The sequence below is a fragment of the Cygnus olor genome, chromosome 2 (assembly GCF_009769625.2).
Source record: "Cygnus olor isolate bCygOlo1 chromosome 2, bCygOlo1.pri.v2, whole genome shotgun sequence".
NCBI lineage: Eukaryota > Metazoa > Chordata > Aves > Anseriformes > Anatidae > Cygnus > Cygnus olor.
This window is the reverse complement of record NC_049170.1, coordinates 15,318,301-15,341,737: the sequence shown is the minus strand read 5'-3', so window position 1 is coordinate 15,341,737 and position 23,437 is coordinate 15,318,301. Positions and strand designations below refer to the sequence as shown.

Below are 23,437 nucleotides of genomic sequence, written 5' to 3'. Positions count from 1 at the left end.
GACTTGCTCCAGGCTTACACTCAGGCAATATTAAACATTCCTGCAGGTCTTGCAGACATAACCAGACTAAATTTTAAACGAACTTACCACCATTACCCACCAGTGCCTGCTCCTGGAGGTGCCCCTGCAATGCTGCTGCTGCAGGCACTGTGCCAGCTGCCCTCAGCCTGGCCAGTCCAAAGGCATCGGGCACGCTTCCAGACGTGCTGCAGCACAGAACCAATCAGAGATACTCCTTCAAACCTAATGCCTTACTTTTACCTTGCCCTAATATTACTGGAGACAAATACTAAGTGCATTGTAGACCGACTGGTTTTACACTTCAGTGATTCCTGCTTGGGGCTTCTGACCACTACCAAATTTGAAATCAGGAACTTGCTTATTGATTGCTCCACATGTGATGCTGAGGAAGAGAACAGAGACCCTTCTTAGCTAGTAAGAAAGAAGGCCACGCGAGCTGGGGCATCTGGGAGCCTGTTTGCTGTAAGATTCCATTTACTGCTTTGGTGAGAGAAAAAGAGTCAGAATATAGTCTTTATTGTTCTGCTTAGGCCACAATTTTCTGCTGTTTGCCAAAGGAGGACCAAATAGGAATATCTGCAAGTAAAACCTGTCTTCTGGTTGCCGTCACACAGCCTGTAACTGCAGAACAGTGTTGCTTTTGCACTCAGTTCTCTTTAATTGGTTTTCTTAAGAAGCAGTTTCTCTCCAAAAATATTGATATAGGAGTGGCAGGAGGACAGTCGAGAATCTGTTCAGAGCGCCCTTCTCCACAGCCTGCCCTGGGAGCATTCTGCTGCTCACAGATTGATATTTTTCTCACCTTTTACATCTTCCCCTACTCGGGCTAACCAGCCTCTGCACCTGCTGCTACAGGATATTGCCATCCATGGCTTTCCAACACTTCATATTCTGATGAATAGTTGGCTTCTTGTCATTTCAAAGAAAGGCCCCAACTGCTACTGAATTTTCTCTCCAAGTCCAGAACAGAACAGAAGAAGCCTTTATTTACCTTAATGGGCTCTGAAGATTAACTCTGCCATCAGTCTGAGGTGCCTGGTCTCCTTATGCTGATTTCTGCCTTTGGTTTCATGACTTCTGGCTGGTGAAGGAGGATTTCTGTCCAAGTTGCTCAGATCTGTAAGCACAATGTTCTTGGCTAACTATGATACCTGCGTATTAGAAGATGCCATAGAAAAACAGTCCTGTGGCTTATACAGATATAATTTACAAACTCTTTCAACAAAGTCCTACAGTGAGAGAGTAAAATGAACATACTTTAAAGCAACAAAGTGACCTGTAGCAATAAGCTTAGAAATTCTTCTGAAATTAAAAACAAAACAAAACACTCTACCTCTTTCAAAAACAGTCCACAACTTAATTACCGTAAGAATTTTTTTTCTCGTGAACTTGCAGGTTGCTGTGCTAATACTACACAGCATTCCTTTAAGGCTTAAGCACATACATTTTAAAAGCTGATAACATTTTTTTCCCATTAGAAGAGCTTAAATCCTTCTACAATATGTTCAGGGATCACGTTGCACAAATTTGGTTTCCAAGCCAAATAAAGTCAGAAGTCCTAGCACCACAAAGCTTAATGAGTGAACTTTTGCCTCACTAAGGCCTGGAAGATAAGAAGAGATGAAGACTTTAAAATAAAGGCAAACATTTGCTTGAACATGTAAATGTAATTGTTCAGACTGTAAATTAAATTCAATTAAGTTCAGAGAGTAGTATCTTAAGCCTTTAGCTAATTATACTTGTGAGCTTCAACTCATTAAACTTAGTACTTTTAAGAAAAGGGAATCTGCCAGTTAACTGCCCATTACATGGACTGGTTATCTCGTTTCCATTAAAACACCACTAAAACTTTGAGACCTATCTGCAAGATACTCCATAGGAGAAGGAAGGAAGGGAAGTGAGAAGCAAGGGTCCTTTTGCCAACCATGGCAAAAGAATGTGAGTCACAGAAAGAAATGTGTATTTATTGGGTACACAAACCTACAGCTGCACATCCGAGGATATCCATGTTCAATATCGGGGTGACTACTGGCAAACAGTTACTTGCAATGCCATCCACCTTGACAGACACCCAGGGACTGACTGTTGTCTTTCTGGTTAGGAACACATCCCCTGTAAAAAGAGAAAGCTCTTTAAAAAAAAACAACAGCAACAAAAAAACACTAGCACCAACAAAAAAAAAAAACACAGAACAACAACCCTTAAACATCACAGCAATTTAAGGTCAAATAAATGCTCTGTTTTGTGATAACTGCTAGGCTGGCCAGAACTTGAAGGTTTGATACGGGTATCTTTTGACCTGAAAACATGAAGGAAACTATGCAAGGGAGCAGGAAAAGACGAGGGGGAGCCGGGGTCAAACTGAAACTCAGATACGGAGGAAGAAAGTGCATGAGACATATAACTGAGGCAAATGGAGTCAAAACAATGTGAGTATGGAATGGGGGAGTCAGGAAGAGAGTTTGAATTGAGAGCCTTTAGGTTCCCCGATCTGTAAAACAGAATAAAAAGGAATGAAACTAATGCTCTATCGACTCCTTGGCATGAAGGAGCAGGGAGGAGGCATTGCAGGGAAGTGAAGAAATAAAAACCAACAGGAGGTTGACATGTCAGGAGAGAGACAGGGAAGACTGCAGCCTCAGGAGACTAAGCCAAGTACATGGCTTACAGAAGCTACAAAATGTGCAACCAAGTGTTTTTATAGAGGGACTAGATAGTGTTGGCACAAGACAGTAAGTGTTAGCACTGGGAGACAGAAGAAGTGCTCAGTGTGTGACAGTGATGAAGTCCCACGCAGCCCTGTGAAAGTATGTCTGCGCTGCATAAAACTGAGGAGCTCGCTCTGAGCTTCTTAGCCAAGCCTCAGAAGCAGTCTATGCATATTAGCACTGCTCAGATTAATTTAAGTGGGCTAATACCCCTAATTTGTTGCACGTATCAGTAATCCGCACTTTGCAGGGTTAAGCAGACTCAGCGTATCTTTGTAAGAAAGAGTCACTCCAGAGACAGCTGAACAACGGGTCACTGCCTTCCAAACCCATTCAAACCCTTCATTTTCCTGCTCCGTGTCCTCGGTCAGTGATTATGAACACCAGAGCAATAGGCACTGAGCAGAGACTGCCAACAAGACTATGCTGATGAATAACTGCCCCCTCTTAATTACTGCCAAAGCTAACAACCATGGCTATGTTCATTCCAGGTGGTCTCCCTTTAAGAAAATGCTCTTTCGCTTTCTTTCTTTTTTTGACAAAACAAAAACAAAAGCCAAACCACTGTTGTATAATAGAAAAAGTCACCCAAATGCACACTATTTGCAGCAGACAAAAGGTGCTGTTCACACGAGTTTTCTGTGTTGTATTTTCATACTGCTCTAAACTTTCTGCTGGGTTTGAACTCCTGCCAGTATTTTAGCATAGCAACTTGCTTTCTTCATGACATTCAGCAAGTGGTTTTGCCTCCTGAAAGGCTTGGGCTGCAACCCAGGGAGAATTTTACATTATGAAAGAATGGAAAGTCGGTTACAGCAGGAGCAGCAAAAACTACACACCTCCTTTCCCCCGACCGCAGACTAACCCAGCACGCCGTCTGCACGGTCTGGGTACATGATATTATGATTGTGATCATGTGGGACCCAGTGCTTCCAGCCAAGAGGAGAGCATACCTTGTTCTGTGGAGCAGAGGCTATTCGTGGGGCTTCTGTGGGCTTGCTGCTACATGCACAGTTTTAATATGCTTGTGTTTATGTGACTGACTCTGCACACGTTGTAGAGTAGCAGCATACAGGTAGGAGCCTGTTGGTTCCTGAGACATCCCTGAAAGAGCAGGGAGACAGGCAGGGATGTCTTCTTCTCCAGCAATCCAGCCTGCCTGATCTGCAATCTTTCCAAATCATCATCACATGATGGGGAGGCAATGTTTTCCCAGGGAAAGAGGGAGGCTCAGGGCAGGCCATGGCATATATAAATTATCCTAGCGAACTGCACAGGGCCCATAGAGCACAGGTTGAGTGTTTCTGATTAGCAACAATGCAGCAAGTTCCAAATCTCACTCAACTGAAAGATTTCCATTGGCTTTAGTGATCATTGGATCAGGCCTTAAAATTAGAGGCAGGTAGAAAGGTAAATAGGAGACCTCTGTGTGTTGCTGGTACAGCTGTGACTGTGAATACAACTGGAACAGAAACAACTTCAGGGTACCCTGAGATTCCACCACTCCTGTCCAGTGATTGGCTTTTATTTATTCCCTTCCTCAGTGGAGCTACTTTACACCACCAGGAAAATCTGGCCCATGCACTCTGCTCTGGAATATTTAAGCCTAGATGCTTTTAGCATTGGGCACAGATTATATCAGGTGACAGGCGCAAAGTAACTGTACTTAGTTATACCAGCATGCAGACTGAGAAAAACATCATCATAACATAAATAGGCTGGACAAATTCAAAACCACTGTTACTGAGCCAGAAAGACACACTCCTCTTCCCACAGTTGGTCTCCTGTCTGCTGGACTCAACGTGATACTGCTTGTAAGGAGGAACAAGGCTCCTTCTCTGCATATTGTACATGCAGCTTTTGCTGCTGCGTGGCTTTAGGTAGATTATTGTTCTGCCCCTTGCTTTAATCATCAGCTAGTGACAAGTTAGTGATGGCTTTAGTACCGGCACTTGTTGGGGATGACATGTTAATTCATGGGGATTTTTAAAATTTAAATATATATTAAAGTCACTTTTGCTAGGCAGAAGGTGTTATAAACTAGTAAAATAAGCAATAATAAATTCAACAATAATTACAAATATTGGCTTAAGAACATACAAAAACAATGCTGTACATCAACAAAAACAATGAAGAGAGGCAAAGGGACACCATATTCTTGTGGATTATTCTGGATCAAAAGCCTCAGACCTTGCACGTGTGATCCCATTAGCCCAGAGAAAACCCTAAAAGCAGCGTAAGTTTGCCACAGCAATGGCAAACTTACCTTAGAGGGATCAAGTCTACGTTTGTGATGAGACAAGACACCTGTAATTCAGTGCACTGCCTCCTTTTTTCTTGTGCTTTCAAGTACAGAGCCAGGTCACTGGCACAGAGTGACTTTTTTTTTTAGGTATATGCCTTGAGTCTTACCTTTCCAATCAGGCATTCACAGCTGAGGGCAGGCAGCTGAAAGCCTGAAGTCTCGGTCCTTAAGGACTACCCTGGGTAAAGCAGGATATAGAATCAAGGCTTCCATTTCTTTTGGTTCTTCTCTTCCCATATAATTTCCCAGATTTTCTTGCTCACAATTCTCTGTCTACATAAAAATCTAATACTAACAAAGTTTAAATAAATAAAATAAAAAAGGCATCTATCTTAATTGTTTGTTTCTTCCTTTATGGTCACTGTGTAGAGCAAAATTGCAGGCTTCATCCGCGGTCTATGGTGATAAATCTCAAGAAGGGCAGGACCTTCCATTATGAATGGAAATATGGCTTTAATTTAAAAAATAAAATAAATAAAAAAAAATCAATACATTATTTTAAATCATTAGAATCTTGTGCCAGCTGCAAAATCAATCACTTTCTTATTAAAGTGCTTACATTCACTATAAAATACTCAATGACATCGAGTCTCCATTATGAAAGAGCTGGACTACGCTCTTAGGAAGCCAGCAACTTGCATTGTAATCATGGATTTTGCATAATAGATGAGTCTGCGTTTTAAATCATGGAATTCTTTTCGGAGGAGTAGCTGACATGTAACGTGTGGTCCACTCACAAGAGGACTGGGAGTGTGGGCAGTTGTATGCAAAGAAAATTGTATCTAGGAATGTAATTTAGAATTTCCCAGTCCATAACAGAAAATCATTTAATGCTGCTTGGAAAAATCTGTCATAACAATAATAATAAATATAATAATAATTAAAAAACCAAACAAACCAAATAAAAACAGATTCTATAGACAGAAAAGGACAGTCTGACCCAATTTACTCCAATCAGACGTGCACAGCGATTAAAAAAAAAAAAAAAAAAGGTAGGGAGTGAAATAAAATGTCAGGAATTTGGTTTGTACCAGAGTTTTGTTTTGCTGTTATCTCTACTGCAAGTGACTGCTCTATTTAGTTCTGAATAATTGCTCTGCAAGTTGGATTAAATTTTCTCCTCTCCCTTGGTTTAATGTTGCAGCAGAGACAGTGTATATTATACAATGGCATAACACATGCCTTTTAGAAAAAACCTTGACAACATGAAATTCCCATAGGTGCTATGCTCACAAAGCATTAGTGTAATGATGTTACGGAGAAATCTTTGCTCTTATAGAAACTGTTTATATCTGTCAGAGTCTTATATGCAGACTGTTGCAAACACTATGGAAATGAAAAACCAAACTAAGACACAATAAAATTCTGTTAGTGATTGAGCAAAAGCAGAGTTTGAAAATGAGAGACGAAATTCCTTCCACTGGAATAGCTGTATTTTAAATTATGGTAAAGCACAAGTAGAGGAAGCATCAGAAAATACAGATGGAAATCATAGACCAGTGCAATATTAGTGTGGGACACTTTAAGGCCTAATTCAAAGCCTTCTGAAGCCAGTATTATGTCTAACAGGTCTAATAGTAATAATAATCGTAATAATGGCTGTTCTTCATAATTAAGGATGATTACGAGGCACTTAGGGTAATGCAGCTATTTACTTTCACCACCCATGTATTTGTTTGTGTGAGAATAGATTCAACTGTGTTGAACATCTATGGTTGTGCATGTTTGTTTTTGATGACTGGAAAGTGCTAATTGATTCTCCTTGAGCTTTCTTCCTTGAGGCTTTCTTGGCCTCCATTTTATTACACATTTTGCCTCATAGTCTGTTGTATCTTCAAAAATCAGATAGTTTTTCCAAAGACTTTTTTCCCTCTTATTGATAAAGATCTTGCAGGCTTTAAGGGATGATTTCAGCATGCCCTTCAAGTTGGATTTTAGCTGTTTGTTTGCCACAAGCAAGCAAGGTCCCCTCCAAGGATCAAGAGAACATCTGTGCTGTTTTACTGTTCCTCTCCGTGCTGGTGAACCCTTATGAAGAGACCTACAGCCCAGGTGGCTGCTCCGAGAGCGAAGCCCTGGGTCTCTTTTCTGGCCATGCCCGGATCCCAGCATAGGCAGAATCATCCTGCTTCCAAATACAGCATCTATGCAAACCACAGGGACCATTGAGAAGAGTGGGCATTACAACGGCCTGATACATGCCAGACTTTTTGACTGGGGACACCCTGCTCAGAAGTCACAAGTTAAACATGAGAGCAGATCTAGAGGACAGAAAAGACTGTAGCCTGCCAAGAGAAAACAAATACCTACTGAGTAATTGGGGAAAGGAGGGAACCTCCTTCTACAGTCAGTGATCTGAGGGTTACGTCTCCATTAATTCCCTACCAGATTTCCAACAGGAAAATCAGAATGTTTACAAAGAAGAAAGACAAAGGTTTTCTCTGCCTCTAAGCTTAACGGAAAATTTTGATCCCGTGGTTTGTTTACTGAGGACTTTCCCCTATGTCCAAGTAGGACTCAAGGCTCTAAGGGAGCAGGTTGCCTTGTTTTCACCTCTCCCACAGATCAGCCAGCTCCACTTCTTTCCTCAAGTTGCTGCTCACAGAACAGGGGACAGATATGGATTTGAGTGACTGTGAAATAATTGTCTGCTTTCTAGTTAAGTTTTCTTTTTAATTAACTCAGGCTTGAAGAATAAAATTAAATCAGCTTTAGTATTTCAGGCATGTAAATTTCTTCTAAAATGTGAATAAATTACAGAAAAATAAGGTATAGAAACAAATTAATAAAAATAAAAATATTTTCCCTGAGCCAAGACTTTGCTCCTTTGCTTTGAGGAGTGTGTGGCTTTTGCTGCTGAGGAGGAAAGCCCTGAGAAACGGTACCTAGGAGCACAGGAGCCCTGATTCAGGCATAGGCACTGTGATGCCATGAGCCTCAGTTCTAATTCCTTTCATGCTTAGCAGGTGCCCGTAACATCTGTAACAAAACAAGCCCTGATAAAGTAGCCTTATATCTGAATCCAAGGTATATTATATTCATAAACAATTTCCATCCTTCCCTCTACTTCTCCCTTTTGAAACAGAATAATGTACTACTAAAAATAGGATTTCTGCTTTCCAGTCGAGAACATAAATAGTGAGAAAATAGTCTCTTTTGTTACCTGAGCCTCACAGGAATGCAAACAGAGAAGAAGGAGCAAACATAAAACCTATTTCTAAGGTGTTCTGGAGTAATGGATCAGCCTCTGATGTTCAGATATACATCAGTAAATCCAGACTTTGATCTACAAAAACACTTATGTACTTGCATAACTTCAAGCATATGAGTAGCCTATTCACTTGAGATTAGCATGTGGTCAGGTGCTTTTCTGGACTGTGGCTTTTAAAAGGAGTGTAAGGATTAGTTATATATGTTGTATTGTGGGAAGGAGTACAAGGAAGGAAGGAAGGAAGGAAGGAAGGAAGGAAGGAAGGAAGGAAGGAAGCCTGGCTTAGGTTAGAAAACAACAAACTCAAACTGAGCATCACAGGAGGAGATGAGTATCCAGTGCTTCTGCTTGAGACCAAAGAGAAATATACAATACTTGCAGAAATGATTCAACAACCATTGGCCTTATATCAAAATAACTGCACTGAAAAATTGAGGAAATTTATACTTTTTAGAGAAAAAAGAGGATACCACCTGAGAACTTGTAGCTTCAGGACTCTGTAGGATCAGTTTTACTCACATATCTTTGGTTTGCCATTCTCATTCAGACTCCCTGTTGGAAATCCTATCCCTTTTAGCCTTCCGATGACACAGTTGCATAAGATGCAGCTCTTTGCTTTGGACAAAACATGCTGAGCTAATTTAAAGGGAAGGTCTGAGCTCATTATTATTATTATTATTATTATTATTATTATTATTATTATTAATTGAACAGATTAGGGATGCTCAGCTCATATGCTCAGCTTATAGGTTATGCATAACTGACATAAGCACACCGAGCACTCAATCGGCACACTGGAAGCGGAGATGGCTATGCACAAACTGCCCATGGTTAAGGATATAGGAGTCTCATGTTATACGGTTAATTAGCAGGGTCAGGGGACATTCCCAGGCACTGGAGCTTGATTATTTATACTATGAAATTGTTAGGATGATGGCTGGCATGTTTTTGGCAAAGACACGAACACCGCCAGCTAACACACTGCCAAGTAATTCCCAAGAACAGCAAGGGGAAGGAGCCCTCCTCCATAGGCAGTTTGCATTCAGCCACTATGTTCTGGAGGGCACGTTAACTCAATAGTACGGACGCAGACTGTTCTGCATCAGCTTGCCTCAGTGCCAGCAAATGTTCCTGGGCATGCTTAATTTACTAATGCAGATGTAGCCATAGGTCCTATTCATGGGCACAGTGCTGATTCAGTTGACTCACCAGTCTGTTAAAATCTAGATAGAGCTTGATTCATTGTAAGCAAAATAAATACTTGGAAATATAGTAGAGGTGAAACCAACAGGAGCCTGGGAAAAAGTGCAGATGCAACAGGATCTGATTTGAGCATAAACAGTAATAAAAATACACTGGCTATAGATGTAAGGTCACCTAAGAAAACAAATTGAGAGTGTTGAGCTGGCACAAGAAAATAATTAATGTTGGTGAGCCTTAGCATTAATGAAGTCTGATTTGTAACGATTTATGTTTCTCGGTTGATTGACTTTGGTATTTAAGGAGCTTTTGACTAAAGCTTATTTCTGTTTGAGATACATTTTCATATGGTCTCTCTTCTGCTTGGATTCTCTGAAGTCTGACCACACGTATGTATAATGCACCTTGCCTTCAGTCAAGTGACTTAGGTCTTTCTGTATGTGGCGACTTGATTTATTGAAGCTTTTAGGAACTTGGTTGTCTTTTGGACTTCTACCTCTCTGCCAGAATCAGTCAACAGGTTCAAAATTTAGACGAGTACAAGCCTGAGAGCTGACTGCAGAAGCCTTGTTTCCATAGGAAACGAGGCTGCAGATCTGTGGTGCATTAGGATACCGCTCATGCACTCAGCATGGAAACAAAGAGACAGCAAGAAAACTCAAGTGGGGAGTATGTCAAAAACAATACATGACAATTAAGCTAACAACATTCATTAATACATGTGTTTTTTAAAGTTAAGACAATTAACTAATTTCAAATCACTATTTCCTCATTTTCTAATTCATTAATCCCTAGGAGAAGCACCCACGCTGTTCAAAATATACCTCTGAATATACTGCTGAGTTCTTGAAAAGATTTATTTTCAGCAACACCAGAAAAATAAAAAGATCTGGAGAAATAATAAAAAATGGATTAAAGTGAACAGAAATAATTTATCAACTGCAGACATACAGGAATGGAAAAGGCTGACTACAAAAGATTCCACAAAAAATAAAGTAAAATAAAATAAAATAAAAATTAAGTACAGCTACTTTACACTAACAATACATTTCTGTATATTTGTCAGTGTTTTAGACAAGTTGCTTACCTGCCTGTTGGTACAACAAGGTATTAGACAACATAAGGAATATCAGGCAGACTGCTGCATTGGAAACATGCATAATATTTTTCAGGTCAGACATCTAACAGGGCTGAATTCCTCTCATTTAAATTGGCATGAATCAGGAATAGCTTAGTCTAATTTCAGTATTTCAAAGCCTGAGGTAGTAGGAAGAAAATCATCATGCTATGTGTTTAGGGGTAACTTACAAGCTTGGCTGGTGTTTCTGTGCAAGAAATGAATAGGTGAACAACAGGCCTTAAATGTGTTCCTTGGGAAAGATGTACATCAGCCTTACCCAAACCCTTCTAATATAACTTCATATATGCTTTCTAAAATCAGTTTCTTATTTCTATATATTAATTTCTAATTCCCCTACTTAATTTTTCCCAACATTAGGTTTCCCATTTGTACTGAAATAAGAATGATATGCCTGTCAGAGTACAGTTGCCCCTTATTGTTTTACATTAGAGAAGTAAATTGCTCATTGGAGGCTACTCAAGAAGTTATTGGAAGAACTTAAAGTCAAACTCAGGCTTTATGCTTAGTCTGTTAGAACCTGCTGACTTTAATAGCATTTCTCCCAGCTAAGGAGTTAACCTCCTGACTTCTGACAGTGGAGGCAGGGGCCGATCTCAGGCTGTTCTCTGTGTAGACACAGATCACTTAACCTCTGCAGTCTCAGTTTCTTACACTTTAAGGCTGAATTATAATAAAATTAACATGGATATTTATGTTTATTTGGCCTTTTGATGAGATGAAACACAGCTTAGTGTCTGAAGAACCCTCATACAAAGATAGGAGTTATAGAAGCCCTCTGCTCCTCCAGACCGAGGCCTGGGTTACTCTAGCACTCCCGGGCTTATACTCAGCCTGGTCAGACTCATGCAGGCTGCTGCACTACACCACCTGAGAGGCCTGAGGCAGCAATGTATTGGCCCTGTGTGTATAAGATCATAGCATTTCTCAGCCTGTGGAATATATCCCATGTGGTGGGACAGATCAAGTCAAGCTGCAGTTGTTTCTCTGCAATGTGACCTTGCCACTAGGGACTGTGAGTATACCGGGCAAGAAAACGAAACCTCCTGAAGCAGCAGTGTCCCCCCTCTCAGCAAGGCACCTTTCCTTCCACACACAGTGCTGACACTTCCTTCATCCATCAATGACCAGTTTAACTCACTGAGCAGGCAGAAAATTATTCACTGTTTTATACTGGGTTAGTTTCCCAGAGGTTGACTTGTCAGTTTATTTAAGGTGAGATGAGAATTAGAACGAGCAAAAGGGGAGTAAGGGGATTCTGGTAGCCTGGAGGAGAATAGCAGGACTGACCCTTGGGTGGTAGGGAGGACTTGTTCGTGCAGCTCTCCTCATGGTGAGACTTGGACTAGTGTCACCTGGACGGCAGAGAGATGGAAATGGTGAAAGCAGCAGGAAGACTGAGAGAAGAAAGGAAGTCTCATCAAGACTAAAATAAGAAGGATGAACTGGAAGGAAGACGGAAGCCAAGGGGAAACAGATTGAGAGTTGCAGGAGTTCAGTGCCAGCAGATGTTCCAAATCGGATGGGCTGAGGGAACTCCATAGGGAAACAAGGGCTGAAAGGGAAATACATGTGAGAACGACAGGAACCCAGCGGGAATTGCTGCCAGGTTAGAAAAGGGAGGAGGCTGTGCTGACAGGCTCTTCTTAAGCTGCTTTTCTCCTGTTCAGTTAGTCTGATTTGTTTATTTCACCTCCAAATTTTTCAAGCCATTCTGTCATGAAATATAAAACAGAGAAAAGGAATAAGCTTGCAACAGACCTGCATGTTTGACCCTCAGCTCAGGATATATGCAGGTAACAGCAGTTGCACTTGTGCATCTATCACCTCACAGTTGTTTCATTATTTGTGAATAGGTATCCAGTATATCATAGGGAAAATACCAGGAATTTCTTAACCCTGGAAAAACACTAGCTGAAGAACCAGACCAGTCAGACCCTTCAGTAACCTCTGAGTATGTAAAGCCCTGTGAATGGAAGCTGTGCAGCAGCCTTCAGCCACTCCACACGACAGTAAGACCAGAGGAAAGGAACTTCATTTGCTTCCAAAACATCAAGGCTGGTGCAATGCATATTTAGGGAAAGGAAATGTACTTCCCTGTCTTTGCTTCACTGTCAAATCTGCAGATTGTGCAAGGCACACTCTCGCTGATTGCCCTCTCCCTCACAGTGGAGAGGCTGGAGACTTCCTCTACATGGAGGTTTTTCGTTCATCGAACTCCATCTGGTTTTATGTGATAATTTTAATTTCCCATGCACAAACCAGGCAGATATGAGTAAAGAAAGATGTAGAAACCAAAGATTTTGGAAGAACAAACCAGGTAGCAAAATCATGATTCTTCTTGTCTTCAAATACAAATTTAGAATCAGTATTCTAAACTAAAATTCATCAATTACCTTGAAGTATTTACTTCAATACATTTATCAATTATCTTGAAGTATGTCTTCTATGAGACATACATTACATAGCTCAAGGATAGCTCATAGTTACAAAAATATTGTAGAGAGTTTAGCTTTAAATCCTCTCTAAATTAAGAGAGACAGAGAAATATATACTCTTTCTTTCTCTCTTCTCGGCTCATCTTTATTCTTGGGTCTTAAACTGGAACAAATTTTCCCATTCTTGATACCTGACACAACTTGTATTGTACTATCATTTCATGTTAAGAAAGAGCTCTAATCACAGAACTTCCCATGTTAGTTGTATTAACTGTATTTTACAGACTGAGAAAGATGAGACAAGAGAGATAATTTAAAATGACATGACAACTAGTAAAAAAAATATGTAAATTTTATTTGAAAATAAAATATAATTATTTTTTTCCATTAGTGAGATAGCGAGCATATCCTAGTAAAACAGATAGTGTGGGATTTATTTCCTCCTTGTGGCAGCAGACACCTGTGTTACAGACAACATTGAATTATGTTCAAATTCTGCCTGAAGAACAGAAACAAAGAGAAAGAACTGGGATCAAAGCAAGTTAGGTTATTCAGACCCCCCAGATTTACACATTCTTAAAACATGGCTGAAGTTGACATTTCTCTTGAGGTCTTTTCATTTACAGGGCAGATATAAGCCAGGCAGATACTAATTTTCACAACACTACAGGGAAATCATGATCAACTACATCTTCTATGAGTAGTTTCTCTAACGAATTACCCACAAACATATTTTTATTCCTCAGCAGTCCATATCTCTTGTGCCCATGACATGAATCTCAGATTCCATGACTTTCATGATTTTAAATGAGTGTTCACATTCTAGAATTGGAGTCAATAACAAGTAAGCCAACTTCACTGCATCCCATTTGAAAATCAAACTCTGTTGAACTCTGGGAGTCTCAAGACAAGGCATCTTCTTTGTGATTTTCATTCTGGAACAGGAGTAAAAACAAGGATGCTGTTCCATCAAAGTAAAAACAAAATGTTTGAGAATGACATTGTTCTTGTGGATAAGACAATCAAGAGGTCTGACTTTGCCACAGATTCTTTAAATGCCCTTGAAAAATGCCACAAGTATGTGTGAGCCTTCATCTTCCATTGCTAAAGAAAGAATGATATTACTTTATTTCTCCCTTTCTTTACTTTTCTGGCCTACTTTGAATATAAATCATGAAGAAGTAGGAACTGCCTTATGAAATCAAACACATCAAACACAATACTTTCCCTCTGGCAGTGACTAAGAGTGGATCTTCAGAAGACTGTGCAAGATACTCCAGGGAAAGGAACAGTAGCATAATCCACCTTTATGAAAGATTCACTCTAATCCCTAGAAATTAGAGATTGACCTAAACCATGAAGCATGAAGTTTTCTATCTGGACAAATTTATTTTAGCTATTACAAGCTGTTATCGTTATTCATATCCATACCAAATCCCCTTCTAAATGCTGCTAAATAATGTGGAAATGCATTCTGTTGAATGATTCTTAATGTCTGTTTGAATTATATCTATGCTATGGGGTATAATTTGGCTGGAGCTTTCAGTTATTCCCATAAAGATAAATGGTGGTAGAGAAACAAATATGTGGAGGAGGGGGGAAAGATGTGTGCTTCATATAGCTTTAAACTTCCTTTCCTTTGTATGTTGGCAAGTATTTCACAAAAGAAAATGTTGAGTTATGCATTTTGCAGTGGAGTTCTTTGCTAAACTGTATCAAACAAATGAGTCTGCTGTTTTGTATCCTCTTTCTAATTTGAGACAACTCCAAGGCAGCTTTGCTTTCAGAAAAACAGGAAGTTTGGGGATTCCTTCCTCCAGATTTAATGTTTTTCAGTTTATAAAGCAATCTGGAGGAAGCAAATGACACCAATATCTCCCTATGTGATTTTCCTCTGCATTCATTTGGCTTGGGAGGGGCAGTGCCAGGACCCCTAATTAATTTCCTTGAACATGGAACTGTGACTTGAGTATATATCTGGGTACAAACCCCAGGTGCGAAGGGTGAGCCTTTTCAAAGCTTTACTTTCCTTCAGGCAGTGTTAAGCAGACTGAAGCCTCATTTTCTTTCAAGAATTGAGCCTCTTCAAACAGCTGCTTGTGTGTGTCACATCTGTTCCTTTTTTTTTTTTTTTTTTTTTTTTCATCCTGCCCCCAGAAGAAGCCAGGTTTACCTGCTGGGGAAGGCAGGCTGCATCAGGGTGCTGGGGGCCTGTGGGAGGAGGGTGATGCTCTCCCCCTGCCACATGCCATGATAAAGAAAAGCAATTTCAATCCACAGCATCAGGCTTACAAAATAAATAGCTCTGCTCCACCCTAGATAATCTGCAGGGTTTTAAATTGAATCCTTTTAAAAGGAAATGCTCACATCCAAGAAAAGGGCAGCAAAGCGAGGCTGCTGGACTGAGGGAATTGCCAGCCTTGCTTACTAGTACCGCAGGGCAGAGATAAACTTTAAATGGATTCAGCAATCAAAATAAGGGCCATGCAAAAGCTCCATTGACAGAGGGACAGTTTCTTGCATCCTTTTATTGAGCATTCATGCAGGTCCCAATTTATTCCTCATTACACCATCTGCAAGAGGATGAACTGGAGGAACAGCAGCAGCCTGGCCGTGCCTCTTGTGCCCTCAGAACTGCAGACGGGGTCCAGCTCTGGAGCTCTGCATCACTGAGGTGGTGCAGACATGGATGCCACCCTAAAAACAGATCTGCTGGGGCTCTTTGCTACAAGCCATGGGCCGGGAAGGATGGAGAGGGGCAGGAATTGCCCCGGGAATGGAAGCTGTTAGTTTTATAAGGTGATACTGGGTTAATCTGCTTCATGAAATAAGGTGAAGTACTTAAACATTTGAACATGTGTATAGAGGGGAGGAAAGATGAGATATTCCAGAATCACGGAATTGGTTGAGGTGTGAAGATGCCTCTGGAGATCAAGAGCAGGTTGCTCAGTTGGGTCCTTACATAGCCTGCTGTCACAGCAATATGCACTGGAGTATCTGAGGGGACTTTGAGCTGGTTGTGCTGGCTAGTGCTGCAGAGTGATGAGTAAGTATTCTGGCTGTTAACCTTCCAGGAGCTGGCTCGTTCATGCCTACGTGGGCCTCTGTGACTGCTGCGTAGAAACACCCAGGTGCCATGTAGTGCCATTGACTCCATCAAGAACCTGGCAAGGCTGCAGGTAAAGTGGAGCTGGGAATGAAAAACCTTTCCAGAATTGTTTAGATATCTCAAAAATAGCTTTTTTTTTTTTTTTTTGGCTTTGCATATTACAAAACAAGAACAATTCTTATGGCTTGTCCAAAATTCTTCACATTAATTACTATTAGAAAAATGTATTTTTATTTTGTTTCTATAAACGTTCTGTTATAATCCACAATCCAAACATTTAAAAGGAAAAGCAGTGTCAAAAATAAGCTATTTAAATATTTCACATTTCTTAAAATGTGGTTTTAATGAAGCTGACATAATTCCACAACAGGTGAAGATATGAATGCTTCTGTTATAAAGTTCTTAACAAACTGTAATCCTGTTTTAGTCCTGACTGGGAAAAATCTCTCTCAAAGGACAGGGTTGCATTTCCATTAAAATCTTAAAATCCAATCTTATGTTCTCTGGTCAGGTTAAATTCACCCATATTTCATTTGGATTCCTTCCTGAATGAAAGCCACAAGATCTAAGCTTGGATTTTTGAAAACAGTTAATGAGAACAGAAGTACAGGTGGGTGCAGCAGCTCTCTCTCCCATGAGAAAAAGAAGTGAAATAGTTTAGGGAATATCTTTCCCATGTGAATTAAAGGAAGATATATGTAAAACTACTTTCAGTATGCAAACTCATCAATTCAAAAGGAAATTGTTAAGGATCTGAGCAGCCTTCACACATACTGATTTCAATAAAAATTGAAAACACTCAGGGAAAACACCATCATGCCCTGAAATACACTGTTTTAAAGCTTTATCTTGTATTCTGAGCACAGCTCAGGACATTTTATATGGGATGCAGACTTGGGGCTATGTCTGCTGCTAACATTGTACTGCCAGGGGCTGGCTAGTTGAGCTAAACCAGATCATGAAAAGAGACTCTGGGATAGCTCCAGTAGTTGGTCACCTTTCAGGGGAAAACGCTGCAAAATCTTCACCCAGGTATCTTTCCAATCTTTCTTGCAGCTATTCATAGAGTAGCCCATTCAGAGTGGTAGAATTCAGCAATATTCGACTAATGCCTGTGTAAAGGGTAAGAGAAACCATATCTTTTAATTTACTTTCTTGCAAGCTCTCTGCACACAGTCTACATGCAACACAAGAGGTTAAAGATCCTTAGAGAAAAGATCTTTGTCATCTAGCTACTTTGCTGAGAGATAAGGTTACTAAGACAAATAGGACAATACCAACCACACAACATTAAGGATGTGATTCTCAATGGCCTTAGCAAATTTAAGCAAATCTTTTTCAACAGTCTGACACCATAAATGAAGTGTTTGAGATGGTATCTCCAGTATTATAAAGAGCAACCTTGACACATTCTTTGATTAGGGAAGCTGACATTTCTGTTAAAGTTCAGCAAGTCACAGAATCCTCTTAACATATGGCCAAAGATTACAATGTTCTCTTCTGAAAAAGGTAAGTGTGATTGCAGATCTCATAACTTCCAAAGTCAGGAACAAAACTTATTGCGTCTACCTCACTTTTTCATTCTCAGCAAAACAAACAAAGATGAGGAGACAGATAAAATACCAAAGAAGAATAATGATCATAATAAATCCCCCACATTCTTTGAAGACGTAGCAAAGACAAGAAAGCAATGTAAATTTTGCTATTATACAAATATTATGGTACTTAAATTGCTGAGATAGAAGTTGAAGGATATTTTGTATGATATTATCACTATTCTGGTTTGATGACAAACAAACCTTAAACCTAGAGATGGGACTCAAGCCATAGCGTGAGATTCAGCAGCCAATTTTGCCCAAAGCTCAGGTTACATCTGTTCATATCTTGAGGTTTGGAGGTCCAGGGAAATATCTGCAAATTTAGAACATATGGAGTGGAAACCAGGTTAGAAAACCAGATAGAGCAGAGTATCCTGAAAGGTTGCAGTATTGTTGGGTTGTGAGTGGATCAGTATACTGACAGATTAATCTTCAGAGGGCTGGATCAAACCAGAAAGTAGAAGGAAGTGAACACTTTTACGTAAACATCTAAAAAGGTTTAGGTTTTGTTCTGTTCAAGGTCCAGCTAAAGGATCTGGTCAGGTTTTATTTATTCAAAGCAATTTACCCTGTGCTCTTGTTTTGTTCTTCATCTAACACCATAAAGAAAGATTTCTGTAGAAAATAAAAAGAAGCATGGAGGTGTACCATAAACAGTACATATTTACACAGGGATTGCAAATAGTGTAGCTTGAAGAGGAGAATGCTCCACTTATGCTATCCACTAGCAGTTTACGCAAGCTCTAAGTATAACTGCACATCCTAAAGCACAAGAATAAGGACCAATCTTCAGGATTGTTTAAAACGTTTACAGCTGCTTTCATTGAAATAAATGTACTGGAAACAACAGAATCAGGAAACGGTGCGAAGGCTATAAAGTTTGCATAAAGAAACCATTATGAAGGTGTGCCAATAGAACAACTGTTTGATGTTGCGTTACAAATGTATCTCCCCCCCCCCCAAGATTCAGTTTATCCAATGGCTTAAATGTAGGAATTATTTTCTGAGATGCAAAGTAGAAACTTTCAAAGAATTGTTAAAAACCTAATCAAGACTAGATGTCAGCCTAAGATGTGTCTGGCTTTTGTATTGGGATTTAATTTTGCTCTTTGCCATCTCAGCTGTACCACCAGAACTGCTTCCCGCAACATTTTAATTTCAGGTACCAGATGGAAACTGGAAATACAGAACAACAGAGAAAATAGAACAAAACACCCTGAAATTAAAGATTTCTGATTACTTTGGGTTAAGGAAAAAAGGCCTGGCCTTTCCCTTGGTGATGGCTAAACCACAGTGTCTGTCAGGATGTAGCATTTGGAGGAGGTCTGCCCTGATAGTCCAGTAATGGAGCCCAGAGTGCCATTGTGCAAATGCTTTACCAATATCTGTTCTTTTCTAGAACTGTGTCTCATCCTAAGCCCTTGGGATATTTCAGCAGAATTTCTCAAGGGGGAGCTGGAAATACTAACCAGAAAGGCATCTTTGCCTCTGTTCTCTCAATTTCCCACTGTTGCTCTCAGTGTCAGTCTTCCTTTTGGAGAAGAAGCTGAGGCTGGATCCTGGACAGGGGAGTAAGGGGAGCTAGAAAGGAGAAGAGCTTCTTCTTTCCCTTGTGCACTCACCCACAGTCCATCCGTTAACAAGAAGATAAAGTTTCAGTATTCAAGGGAGACAAAAGCTGCCTGTAGCTTTCGCTTTCCCAGAGTAACAGCTAACTGTCTGCAAATATGTGAAAGGGAAAGATAACATCTTTTGATCATCACACCACAAAGCATAAAATACCTTGTACTCCCTGTAATTTATTACCTTTGGATTTATTTATTTATTTATTTATTTATTTGGAAACAAATATTATTACTAGTGAAAGATCCTAGACTGGCAGCCCTTCAAAGTCCTCAGCCACTGAACACAAGGTCTGCGGTTTGCCCCCTCAGCTCCCCTACCAGCCCCTCAGGTCAGTTGTCCCAGTGGCCTGTCTGATGCAACTGCTCACAGGGAGGGGGGAGAGGGAATTAGCACTTAGCCTCTGTATGGGCTCAGAGATGCTTCTGGTGAGGGTTGTGATTTGTTGCTTTGGTAACTAAAGAACATCATCCAAAACCCATGGGCTTCCCTTTCTAAAGTTCCTCACAGAACATGACACCTCTGAAAGGTTTTATAAAAAAACATTAATTGTCCCTAAAGGGGGTAATACAATACTTACATTTCTTTCCTATAAATGTTAGGTGCCATACTGATTTTGACTCTTCACGTTATTTTTATAAGTTCAGCTGCTGAACTAACTTTCCAAGACAAGTCCAGAGCCATGGCTGGGAGGGCTCTGGGGGGCCAGCAGCTGAAGGCTGGAATCCCAGCTCAGCTCACAAGGGCTCTGGAGAATGCTGGGGAGAAAATGAGACTATCGACCAGTCCTAATTCTTCAGCATTTGGGGTGGGTACTTTGAATGGGATAATGATGCAGACGTAGAGGACTGCAGGAGCGCAAAGGGAATGTAAATGCAGGATGTGTTTGTGGGAGGGATCACTGCATGAAACATTCAGCTTCCTTTAATCAGCATTTGGCTTCAATTCCAAACAGCGTTTTGCCTCCATAGTAATCTCCTGTGGGTGATTCCTAAGCATATTTCATATGAGATGTAATGCAGTTAACCATGTGTTCTGATGGCTTTCATTTTAGCCTCTTTCTTCTACCAAAGATCTGCAGGACATTCTTGGCAAAGACTATCCAGCCAGTGTACTGTGACCAGGACCAATGTCTTTCTTGAGTTCTCTATTGCAAGTGGACTCTACTCCTAAGCTACTCCTAGCTGGAGATATCACAGAAATCTTTCTCTTGACTTCTCAGGGCTTTGGACTAAGTCCATAACGCAACCACTGCTTCCAGTCCTCAGATGCTATTTCAGACTAGCGCGTCCAGGAAGTTTAACTTCCTCCATTAACTTTGTACACTCAGAGGAATGCAAGCAAGAAAATGGAATAGAAATGGAAATGTTATTTCTGAGAACCAGACAAAGGGCCTGGGAGTGTGTCCTCTGCTTACAGAAGCGTGTTCAGTATCTGATGACTCCAACACTGAGTTTTATAGAGACTTAGGCTGAAGGGGCCTTTCAAGGGCAAGGTAAAGAAACAAGGCCAAAAAAACAGGCCAAATACTGAAGTCTTATTCAGAGGTAAATCCCCCTGAGCTCAATGGGAGTTTCCCTTAAGAAACGGCGGCAAGGTTTGGCTCATAAACCCTGCACATAGATTTAGCAAAAAAAATGATGTCTGTTCAGATTGGAAGAATTGTTTGTTCTCTTATGAGTCCGTATACATACGGACTTTGTTAATTACTGGGGCTTCTATAGTGTTGTTTATCTGTTCACCAGCATATTTATTTCCCCTAACATCTAACGCACCTTTGACCTTTAATATAGTACCAACGTTAAGCAAGCAAACCAATAAAATGACATGGTTACTGAAACTTATGAGTTTCTCTTGTATTGTCGAACTATCCTTTTTGCAGTCTCACTCATTTCCTGTCAGGGGAGTTTGGCATTCAGTCTCCAGTACATAAACAAGCCCAGGAGCTGGCCCAAGCCAGACATTTTGCACAGCTAACTACGGAAGATGCTTTCCAATGAAGTAGATAATTCTCCCCACAGGACCTGATCTGTTTTTGGGTGTCCTATGTTCCTATGCCTGGCTTTTTAAACATCCCTCTCCATCCTTTTGGAAAAACTGCCAAACAAAAGCAACAAGAAAGCTTGCTATTTTTGTGCTGCGTTTCAAGTGAAATTTCCCGTTGACTCTAAGACAGTTTCCTGATACACATGTGGTTGTTCCTCATGCAAATGAGATGCAGTGGAACAGTACCTCTTTTGCAGGTGGTGAAAGGAGGTTACAGTTGCAGCTCCATGGGGGGGCATGTGCATCAGCTCAGGCAGTGTGGTAAGCCCTGTGTGGAGCACTGTCATCTCCAAATTAATATTGGCCATTAGCAGAGCATTGCATCTATATCATTTGGGGAGCCAAGGTAGGTCTTACAGAGACAACTTGTAAATCTCTGCTTTGCATCACTGCATTTTTGGCCTGCTGACATGCTCATACCAATGTCTGAGCCTGAGTCAAAAAAAAAAAAAATCCTTTTACTCCAATAGCGTTTTTTCTTGAGCCTTTGCCACAGAATAATCCTTTTCTCCCCATAAACATCGAGCTTTAATTGCCTTTTGGGGACTCTTATCCATTTACTTGTTTTTCTTTATGTAAAATAATTCTGCATTAAACTTCTTTGTTGCACCTTGGGCCGACAGTTTTAAAATATCCCCCTTTGCCTTGTTTTCTTGGTTGTTCTTTAAGTGATGCGAGTTTACTGCTGATACTGCATTAGTGATCAATCAAAGCTTTGCCAAGAGCACGCAAAATAAATAAATAAATAAATCCTCCAGTATATTTTGATGTGCCTTTGAAAGGAGGAAAATTCCTTTCACATGGCCTCTTGTCCCTAGAAATCTACAAGTTTCTTTGTCTTGGCAAGTGGCCAAGCAGCACCGTGATGTACCATTTTTCTTGGCTAGTGTTTTTAGGTCTTTTGAAACCAGACCAAGTGTTCACATGGTATTTCTTCATTTAACAGCTGCAAGACAGTGACCGCAGCTGCATGTGCCGTGAAACCCAGCTTCCATCTACAGTAAGGGTTGCTATGTTTTTGCTTTTTTGAGATAGCTGACTAAACGAATTCAAACTCAGGGCTGATATAAGCAGCTCTGTGGCTTCCTATGAAGCCATTTTACTGTACCTATAAACCTTGGTGCTTTAAAATGCAGAGCTGCAGAGAGGCCTTTGCGGGGTAAATGTGTATGTGCATGCTAATTTTCTACATGCACAGGATTGCATTAGCATCTCCCTAGGTGAATGCCATGCAAGTGGACTGAATCTGAACATCTGTAGCCCACCTGGCAGCAATCTTTGCAAGCCCACACTGCTTGGTTCCTCCCCTAAACCCAATCCAAGTCCCTTGAGATTACAGACTTGGCAGCCTGTTTAAATTGACCCTGTTTAGAGTGGTCCCTTACATCATTTCATTTCATAAGCTGTTAACTAAACTATTTGTGAGATTGGCCCAAGTTGCTTGCTGACAAATTACAACGATGCTTGTAAATAAAAAAAAAAAAAAAAAGAGAGAGAGAGAAAGAAAAAGGAGAAAGAGAAAAAAAAGGAAAAAAGAAAAAGAAAAGAAAAAGGAAAAAAGAAAAAGAAAAGAAAAAGGAAAAAGGAAAAAGAAAAAGATGAAACAGAAAAAGAAAAAAAAGAAAGAAAAAGAAAAAGAAAAAGAAAAAAAAAGAAAAAGAAAAAGAAAAAGAAAAAGAAAAAGAAAAAGAAAAAGAAAAAGAAAAAGAAAAAGAAAAAGAAAAAGAAAGAAAAAGAAAAAGAAAAAGAAAAAGAAAAAGAAAAGAAAAGAAAGGGAGAAAAACCCTCAAAGTATGGTTCATATGCAAGGTGAAGTCAGCCAGGAAATATTTATGCTGGGTCCTGAATGATCAGATGTTCTGGAAGGGGAAAGGAGGAACAAATGTTTCCCTGTCTGCTTGTTAGGGGTTTTTGTGGTGTTCCATTGAAGAGTGATAAGGTTTTTGTGGGGTTAAGATATCTGAAACTAAGCCTGGCAGGATGGAAATATTCTGCCAATGCTTAAAAAGAGACCATGCATCTGTGTACTAAAACATGCTG

The 23,437-nt window shown here is 40.2% G+C and overlaps 2 long non-coding RNA genes across 3 annotated transcripts in view; both read right to left on the bottom strand.

Moving 5' to 3' along the window:
• Positions 1-605: 605 nt before the first annotated feature.
• LOC121065927 lies at positions 606-5,249 on the bottom strand. 2 transcript variants are annotated; one of them, XR_005817397.1, is made up of 3 exons: positions 5,142-5,249; positions 2,002-2,133; positions 606-1,172 (listed from the first exon to the last, which is right to left on the bottom strand). It is a non-coding gene; the product is annotated as an uncharacterized LOC121065927 (long non-coding RNA). The 2 variants fall into 2 exon arrangements; XR_005817396.1 differs by having other exon boundaries at positions 2,006-2,133.
• Positions 5,250-13,569: 8,320 nt separating this feature from the next.
• The window catches only part of LOC121065456, a 15,787-nt gene continuing 5,919 nt past the window's right edge, over positions 13,570-23,437 (bottom strand). The window contains exons 3-5 of the long non-coding RNA XR_005817072.1: positions 17,930-18,041; positions 17,128-17,242; positions 13,570-13,956 (exon numbers count right to left, since the gene is read on the bottom strand). This is a non-coding gene — a long non-coding RNA (uncharacterized LOC121065456). The remainder of the gene's footprint in view (positions 13,957-17,127; positions 17,243-17,929; positions 18,042-23,437) is intronic.